Here is an 8,833-nt window from a genome sequence, read left to right as displayed (position 1 = left end):
GGAGAGGGAGAGGGAGGAGAGGGAGAGGGAGAGGGAGGAGAGGGAGAGGGAGAGGGAGGAGAGGGAGAGGGAGAGGGAGAGTCAGCTGCCCAACCAACTGACCTACTTAAGCGCCCCTATTTTTTTTAAGTAATTAATTATTTCTTTTTTAATTTGAGAGCAAGAGAATGCACATGAGCAGAGGGAGAGGGAGAGGCAGAGGCAGAGGCAGAGGCAGAGGCAGAGGGAATCCCAAGCAGGCTCTGTGCTGTCAGCGCAGAGCTCAACATGGGGCTCGATCCCACGGACGAAGGATCATGACCTGAGCTGAAACCAAGAGTCAGAGGCTTAACCGACAGAGTCACCCAGGTGCCCTTGTCTTAGCTGTTTTTAAGTGCACAGCTCAGTGGTGTTAAGTACATTTACGGCACTGTGTACCCGTTCTCTGGAGCTCTTAGTCCTCCCAAACAGAAACTCTGTCCCTGTTACACACCAATGCCCCAGCCCCCAGTCCCCAGCTGCCTCAGCCCCCAGACCCCCAGCCCCCCGGCCCCCGCAGTCACCAGTCCACTTTCTGTCTCTGTGAAGTCGGCAACTCTGGGCACCTCGTGTAAGTGAAATCCTGCAATACTGTCTTGCTGTGACCAGCTTCCTTCCTCAGCATGGTGTCCTCAAGGATCATTTGTCTTGGGTCAGAATCTCCTTCCTTTTTAAGGCTGGAGAATACTCCAGCATATGGCTTGACCACGTTGTGGTGATCCATCCATTGACAGATGCCGGTACCATGAGGGTACCGATGCACAAAACTTGTTTCACTGTTTCACACACACAAACGAGGAGGAGGCAGAACTGAGGTCCCGAAGCTGAGTCTGGGGACCCAGCCGGGCAGACAGGTTGGGTGTCTTGGCGCCTCATGTCTTTGTGTTGTGGGAATAATCCGGCTGGGCTTACGGCTGGGAGACGGTGAGCCTGGCCCGGAGGCGACCCTCCGTCAGGTCTAGCTGCCCCTATTCTGGCCTCCCCCCTCCCCCTCCCCCAGTTCTCAGACCCAGAGGGTTTCGTGACCTCTCGAGGGCAGTCCGTCTCACGGAGTGGGACCAAGGCCAGGAGGGTCCCGAGGAGTCTGCAAAGGATGACAGACACAAAAGCTGTCTTTTTTTCCCAAAGGCTAGTGGCATTCAGTTCCAGGACCAAATGGATTTGCAGGGAGGAAAGGGCCTCTTCCTAGGAACTGAGTGAATTAACGAGGGTCATTTAACACAGGACAGTTTTAGCTTTAGTTTATTCCCCTCCAGTTCTTGGTAACCACCGAGCACATTTCTCACGGGGTTACATCTGGTTACAAACTGCTTGCCGGGCATAGTCTGTCCCCAAGGGCCCAGGGGTCTGCGCCCCTGTCAGCTCTGCTGCACGAGTGTGCACTTTTTCTGGGCACAGGGTCTGGGGCGCCCAGTGGCTTGTCCAAGGGCATCTGCGTCCCCTTTAGGCACACACGCAGTTGTCTTAAACAAGGGGTCCTGTTCTTTCCCCTGGAAGTCTGTTAAAACCCACCCCCAGCCCCTCTCCTCTGCAGCATGGGATTGGGGGGCTGGGGGGGGGCTGGAAGGAGCAGAACCTGCACTTTAACATGGGAAGGACCACAGTCCACACTTGGAACTATACTGCCCACCTCCCCGCAGCTCCCTCGGCTGCAGGGGCGGGGCCAGGCGGGGCCGTGGGCGGGGCCGTGGGCGGGGCTATGGGCGGCCCTCTTTGCTCACCAGCTCCAGCCCTGGGGCAGTTCTCAAAGGGTGAGAGATTCTTCTCTGGTGAAAAAATTTTTTAATAGCTTTATTGAGATACAACCCACATACCACGCATTTCACCCATTTAAAGTGGTTTTTAGGCTATGTTCAGAGCTATGCAACCATCACCACGATCAATTTTAGGACATTTTCATCCCCCCAAAAAGATACATGCCCCCCCCATTTATGATCACTCTCCAGTGCCCCCTCCCCCACAGTCCTAGGCAAGCCCTAATCTATTCTCTGCCTTTAGGGATTTGCTTTAAACATTTCATACAAATGGGATCATACACTATATGGTCCTCTGTGTCTGGCGTGTATCAGGCGCCGGTTTCCACGGCCCGTCCCTGTTAGAGCCCCGACCAGCGCTTTGCCCATTTTTATTGTCAAAAACTGTTCTGTTATACACCCGGGGGCAGGTTAAAACATAGTAATGCTGGCACCCACCCCAGAAACACTGATCCAATTAGCCGGAGGGGCAGAAGCTGGACAACAGGATTCCATCCGCCTCCTGGGCTGACATTCCCCGCCTTCGCTCCTTCCGGATCTCAGAGCAGGTCTTAACGTACCATTTCGCAGACCCGGAAATCAGGACTCACAGAGAGGGAATGTCACCCATCCAGGGTCCCACAGATGCAGCAGCTGACATGGATTTGACTTCCTCCCTCCGTTTAGCCAGCATTAATAAGGCACTGACTGTATACCAGGCACTCTGAGATCCAGACAGCCAAGACTGAGACATTTCTCATGTCATTCAGGGTCCTTGACCAAGGCAGAAAGCCTAGCCTCTGTTTCACAACAAGTAGGCGGGGTGCCTGGGAGGCTCAGTGGGTTGAGTGTCCAACTTTGGCTCAGATTATGATCTCGCGGTTCCTGAGTTTGAGCCCCACAGGCTCCCTGCCGTCAGCACAGAACCCGCTCAGGATCCTCTGTCCCCCTCTCTCTGCACCTCCACCCCCCTCTCTTTCTCAAAAATAAGTAAAACATTTAAAAAAATAATAAGTAGAATGAAGTGAGAAAGGAGAGGTAGAGTAACAGGGAGGGTGGGGGATATTTTTAATTAATATCTTAAATAAAGAGTCTCCCCCCAGAGAATAGGAAAACACTGTCAAGGGACCTTGTTTCGCCCACAATTACAGCAGATTGTCCATCCTTCGAAACCCACCGCTTCACACCAGGCACAAGTCTTCGTCTTAGAGAGAGACAGAGAGAGAACAATGCAATCATACATTGAGCACACTATTTTCGGAGCACCTCTGCTTTGCCAGGTGTTAGAACTGCAGCCAGGAGCCAGGCCACCCCGCTGCTCTCAAGGGTATTGTGATCTGGTACAAGAAAGCGGCAGCAAAGAAATGAGGCGGACACAGCGCTGTCTAGATCCAACCAGGCGTGAGGTGGGCAGAGGATGTGAGCAGGTGTGAAAGGTCTGAGCCCTGCCCGGGAGGGCAGGGCAGGCCTGTGACATTTTGCTAAGATCTAAGAAGGCACTCCAGCCAGGTCCAGGCCGAGGGAACAGGCGAGCAAAGGCCCTGAGGCAGGAACATGATTTTAATTCCAGGAACTGAAAGGGGGAACAGGAGCCTAAAACATAACGGATGGTAGGGGGTGGTGATGAGGGACACTGATAATCAATGCAGTCGGCAAATGCTTTTTCAGTGTCTGGCTTCTTTTCTAGGCCAGAGGATGCAGCAATGAGCAGGGGCCAGACCCAGTCCAGTTCTGTGGGAGCTGAGGCTGAAGCACCTTTTACAAAATACATCTCCACAGCTGAGAGGGGGCGGATGGAGCCACGGGGCCAAGGAAGGCAGAAGTCAAGGCCCGAGGCCAGGAAGACAACAGGCCCCACTTGCAGGCAAAGTATTGCAGAAAAGACTTGCACCAACCTGAAGCCGGTCAGGACCAGCGTTTGTGAGCCAAACACAAAAACAGACGAGAGATGTTTCAGCAGGATCCCCAGATTTGGGGTCCCAGCTGTAGTCAGACCTGCTGGCATCTGCTAAAAGTTCTAAACTGGGAAAAACTGAATGTTTCTCTTTTTTTTAAAAAGACTCATTTATAATTTTTTCTGTATGTTTATTTATTTTTGAGAGAGAGAGAGAGAGAGAGAGAGACAGAGAGACAGAGCATGAGCAGGGGAGGGGCAGAGGAGAAGGAGACACAGAATCGGAAGCAGTCTCCGGGCTCTGAGCTGTCAGCACAGAGCCTGATGCAGGGCTTGAACCCATGAATGGCAAGATCATGACCTGAGCTGAAGTTGGCCACTTAACTGACTGAGCCCCCCAGACGCCCCGCATTCTGCTACTTTAAGCCACCCCATTTGTGGTCATTAGTTGCTGCAGCCCAAAGAAACAACTACAATGTATATAATTTATTCACCCGTCCACATCCACAGGAGCTCTCGCTGACACTTTATACCCTCATGAGGAGCCCTCCCTTAGTCCGCCTGGTTTTGAACCTCCCACTCCGTACCCTTGGACAAGTCCTTTGGCTTTTCCGGCTTCGGTGTCCTCATCTGTCAGAGATGAGCAATGGACCGATTTATAAAGTAGGGATGTGAGTGTGGCGGTCCTGGCCTCGAGCCCCGCCTCCCTTCGGGAAAGGGCCAGAAAGACCAGGGTTCACGGGTAAGTTCCGGCTGCGATTTCGCAGAGGGAACACTGTTTCCTGGAAACTTCTGAGCCACTTTCTAGCCCGAGCAATGGAGGCCCTCCAAGGAAGAGGGCAGTAAGAAGAGATTTATGATCTGAAGAGACTCAGCCAGGGCCGACCTCTCCCCTGGGCTCGGTGGGCACAGCGCCTGGGACCATGATGCTTTTGGGGGCCCATGGAAATGGTTTAGGTTCTTTTAAAACAAAAGGGAAAAACACATGTGGTTAAAGCCAGGCTGTAATCATGACTCCAGCCAGGCTTATACTGACTGTGACGCCAACGCAGTCATAAAATATTATTTTTTTTTCTCTTTTATGGAGGAAGGGATCCACGGAAGCCAGAACGCATTCCTGGAAAAACTGCCTGGAAGAGGGACGGACGTCAGGACAAGAGGGCTCAGCAAGTCTGGGCGAGCAAGGAGTGTGAAAATCCAGACCAGCAAGGGAGCAGAGGGGCGTGATCTGGAAGGCATCACTGGCCAAACCCGGGATCTCTGCCCTGCTGGTCATCCAGCCACCATTCCCAGAGGACCCCTGTCCCTAGAGCAGCAAACCAAGTGCTTGCTGTCCCAGCCTTGCTCTCAGGCCCCATGGGGATATGCTATTTCATCCTCCCAAAGCTTATGAGGCCAGCACCATTATCATTCCCATTTGGCAGGTGGAGACACTGAGGCTAAGAGAGCGCTTTGCACAGAACGTGACACAGCACAGATGCTCAGTCAGTATCTGCAGGGAGGTTAAGCTCCGTGCTCAAGCTCACACGACTGGCGAGGACCGAGCTGGGGTTTGAACCCAGGCCTCCCAGCTCCAGACCCTCTGGAAACACCAGGTCCATTGTCTTTGGGCACATGCGGGCAAGGCATTGCTTCTAATCCACGGGACCTGTAAGGTAGAGCTTAGCAGCTCTGTTTCTTTCTTTTTTCTTTTTTTAATGTTTATTTTTGAGAGAGAGAGAGAGAGAGAGAGAGAGAGAGAGAGAGAGAGCGCTCAAGCAGGGGAGGGGCAGAGAGAGGGAGACACAGAATCCGAAGCAGGCTTCAGGCTCTGAGCCATCAGCACAGAGCCCGACGCAGAGCTTGAATCCAAGAACCATGAGATCATGACCTGAGCAGAAGTCGGACGCTTAACTGACTGAGCCACCCAGGCGCCCAGCACCCTGTTTCCAGATGAGCAAAAGGGATAACCCCCCACAGCCCGGCTGCTGACAGCTTCCCAGTCCCGTCCTTCTGACAGTCAGAGGGCTACAACCTGACTTCAGGCTGGCCTCCCCAGGTTCTGGGTCCTAGAGAAATCAGGCTTCGGGGCAAGAGCGGAGGGTCTGAGAGGGTGAGGCCACGCTCCCCTTGCAAAGAACCTCTCACCGCGGTTCCCGTTGGCCCTTGGGTAAAAGTCAGCTCATCTCCTTCAGCCCCCGCTGATGCGCCTATAAAATGGGGCCTTTAGGGACAAGAGAGCCAGCTGTGATCCTTCCGGACTGGGGGTACCCAGGCCAGCTTCAAACGGTGCCGGCCTCAGCTTCCTCATCTTTAAACTGGGAAGAACAATGATCCCAAAGGTTTCTCCTGGGGATCAGACGTGCAGGGAGTGCCGGGCATGGCCACCGTCATCGGACCCACCCTGGACCTTTCCTAGACACATTTTAACAGGTGTCCCCAGAGGTTCTTACCCACAGGGTCTGCGGTCAACTATCAATAGTTCTCAAAGCACGCTTCCCTCCTTTTGTTAGCGGCTGTTGTTAAGCTACAAAGCTAAGCCCCTGCGTGCCGGAAAGCATCACGCAGATAATGGTCGGTGTGGTGGGCGCTCATTTCCCCCCTTTAATCCAGTCTTCTGGGGAGAACACTGTTAACAATCTGGTGTGTCTTTCCCCCTCCTTTCTCTCCTCTGACAAACATGGTCGGGACAGGATGTGGGCTTCCTTCTTCTGGATTTATTTTAATTTTTAAGAAGAGAGGCTCACAACCATTCGCGATTTCTGCACCGCTGTCACAGCTGTGCCCTTGGCCTCACGTCCCAGCCACCCCAGATGGGGCGCACGGCCCGACCGCAGACAAGGCGGGAAAGTGAAAATAAACCCTGGCTGGCAGCTGAGTTTCTCTTTCCTGTCAGACGAGTACCTTATCGTATTCCGAGGCTCTGTGTCCGGCTACAGGAGCCACTGAGACTGCCTTTACTTTTCTCCAGGGAGGATATTTACATAACAAAGTGTCTGAACTGTATCAACCTTGCTTGTATCATCCAGCTTGATGAGGTGTTTTTTTTTTTTTTTTAACATTTCTTCATTTTTGAGGCACAGGGAGAGACAGAGCGTGAGCAGGGGAGGGGCAGAGAGAGAGAGGGAGACACAGAATCCGAAGCAGGCCCCAGGCTCTGAGCTGTCAGCACAGAGCCCGATGCGGGGCTCAAACCCACGATCTGTGAGATCATGCCCTGAGCTGAAACAGGATGCCTAACGGACTGAGCCACCCAGGCACCTCGATGATTTTTTTGTTTTAATGCATATGTATCCACCGCTCAAATCAAGACCCAGGGCATTCCCAGCCTCCCAGAAGATTCCTTTGTGCCCCTTCTCAGAGGTAACTAACCACGGCTCTGCTTCGTGTAAATATACAGCTTTGCCTGCTCTAAAACTGCAAACCAAGCAATCGGTCCCATGGTAAGGACCCTTTCTTGTCCCGGTTTCTTTCCCCCAACACGGCGCATGTGAGGGTCAGCATGGGGGGGCATGCTTCGCTAGTTGGCTCGGTTTAACTGCTGAGCTCTGCCCTGTTGGCACAGATGGAACTCAACTGTTTATCTAATCCCCTGTTGATGGATATTTGGGAAGTGTCCAGTTTGGGGCGATTAGGAACTAAGTTGCTGTGAGCATTCACGTGCACGTCTTGGTGTAGACATATGCTTTCTTTTCTCTTGGGTAAATGCCTAGAAACAGGGCTGCCGGGTCAGAGGAGAGGGGTGTGTTTAACTGTGTGAGACAGCCCGGCGGTTTTTCTCCCCAGCCCTGCGGGGGAGAAATGGCCTGACTCCTCAAGGAGGCCCCACTCCACATCCCAGGAAGCCTACAAAACGACCTTGATCCACATGAAACATCTTTTTTTTTTTTTTCCTGGAGGCTTTTCTAATTTTGCTTTTTGAAATTATTCAGTCCCAAGCGGCTTGGTACGTGGGTCTACTGGAGTTTTCAGCAATCATGTTTGGTTCTCTGAGGGACTCCAACACCCCCCCCAAGCTCCTTTTCGTTTAGAGTCAGGCTTTTATGAAGAATATGAAGGTCCTTTATCACTGGCTTTGTGAACTTCTATTCATCCCTCAAAACCCCACCCCAAAGTCCACACTTCCATGAAGCTTACAGGCAACTGCAGCCTTCCCCTTCCCGCCCAAGTCCAAAGCCTGAAGTGTGACCCTGATGTCACACGCCCTTAGAGGACAGCTCTATGACAAATAAAACTGGGGGGTAGGATAAAGACTGGGAGGAGGAAGAACATCAGAGAGGGGGCCAGGGAAGACTTCTCCAAAGAGCAAAGACCTAAATGACAAGGAGCAGCTGTCCAGGCAGAGCTGGAGAGATAGCAGGAACGTCCAGTGCAAAGGCCCTGAGGCTGGAACGCCTTGGGTTGAAAGACTAGCCAGGTGGCCCTCAGGACCAGGGTGTGTGCAGCATGCAGGGTGACGGAGGCAAAGTTAGGTGCATGCAAGGGACAGGGTGCAAGCTCCTCGTTTCAACACCGTGTCTCCTCTGAATATCTTGGGAATATGTCTGCAAAATCGAGTCTATGCATTCCTTAACAAACATTCTGGAAGAGACAAAACTATGGAGATAGTGAAGAGATCAGGGGTTGCCAGCATTGGGGGAGAAGAGGGAAAGACAAACAGAGCACAGGGATTTTTTAAGGCAGTGTCACTAGTCTGTATGGCACTACAATGGTGGACACATGTCATTGTATATGTGTCCAAAGCCATGGAATCCACACCACCAAAAGTGAGCCCTAAACCATGGACCTTAACTAATAATAATGTATCAATATTGGTTCATTAGTTTAAATTTTTTTGAATGTTTATTTATTATTTGAGAGAGAGAGAGAGTGCACAAGCAGGGGAGGGACAGAGAGAGAAGGAGACACAGAATCCAAAGCAGGATCCAGACTCCAAGCTGTCAGCTTAGAGCCCGGTGCAGGAGTCGAACCTACAAACCAGGAGATCATGACCTGAGCCAAAGTTGGTTGGACGCTTAACTGACTGAGCCACCCAGGCGCCCCTTGGTTCATTAATTTTACCAAATGTACCACACCATGCCAGATGTGAATAATAGGGGAAACTGAGGCAGGGTGGGGATGAGGGGAAATGTGGGAGCTTTCTGTACCGAAGGGGAGCAAACTGTGTCATCCTAAAATGTGTTTCATTGGCATGCGGATTATCTTTAGG

Source organism: Suricata suricatta, chromosome 8 (genome assembly GCF_006229205.1).
Source record: "Suricata suricatta isolate VVHF042 chromosome 8, meerkat_22Aug2017_6uvM2_HiC, whole genome shotgun sequence".
Lineage (NCBI taxonomy): Eukaryota > Metazoa > Chordata > Mammalia > Carnivora > Herpestidae > Suricata > Suricata suricatta.
Note: the sequence above shows the minus strand (reverse complement) of the source record.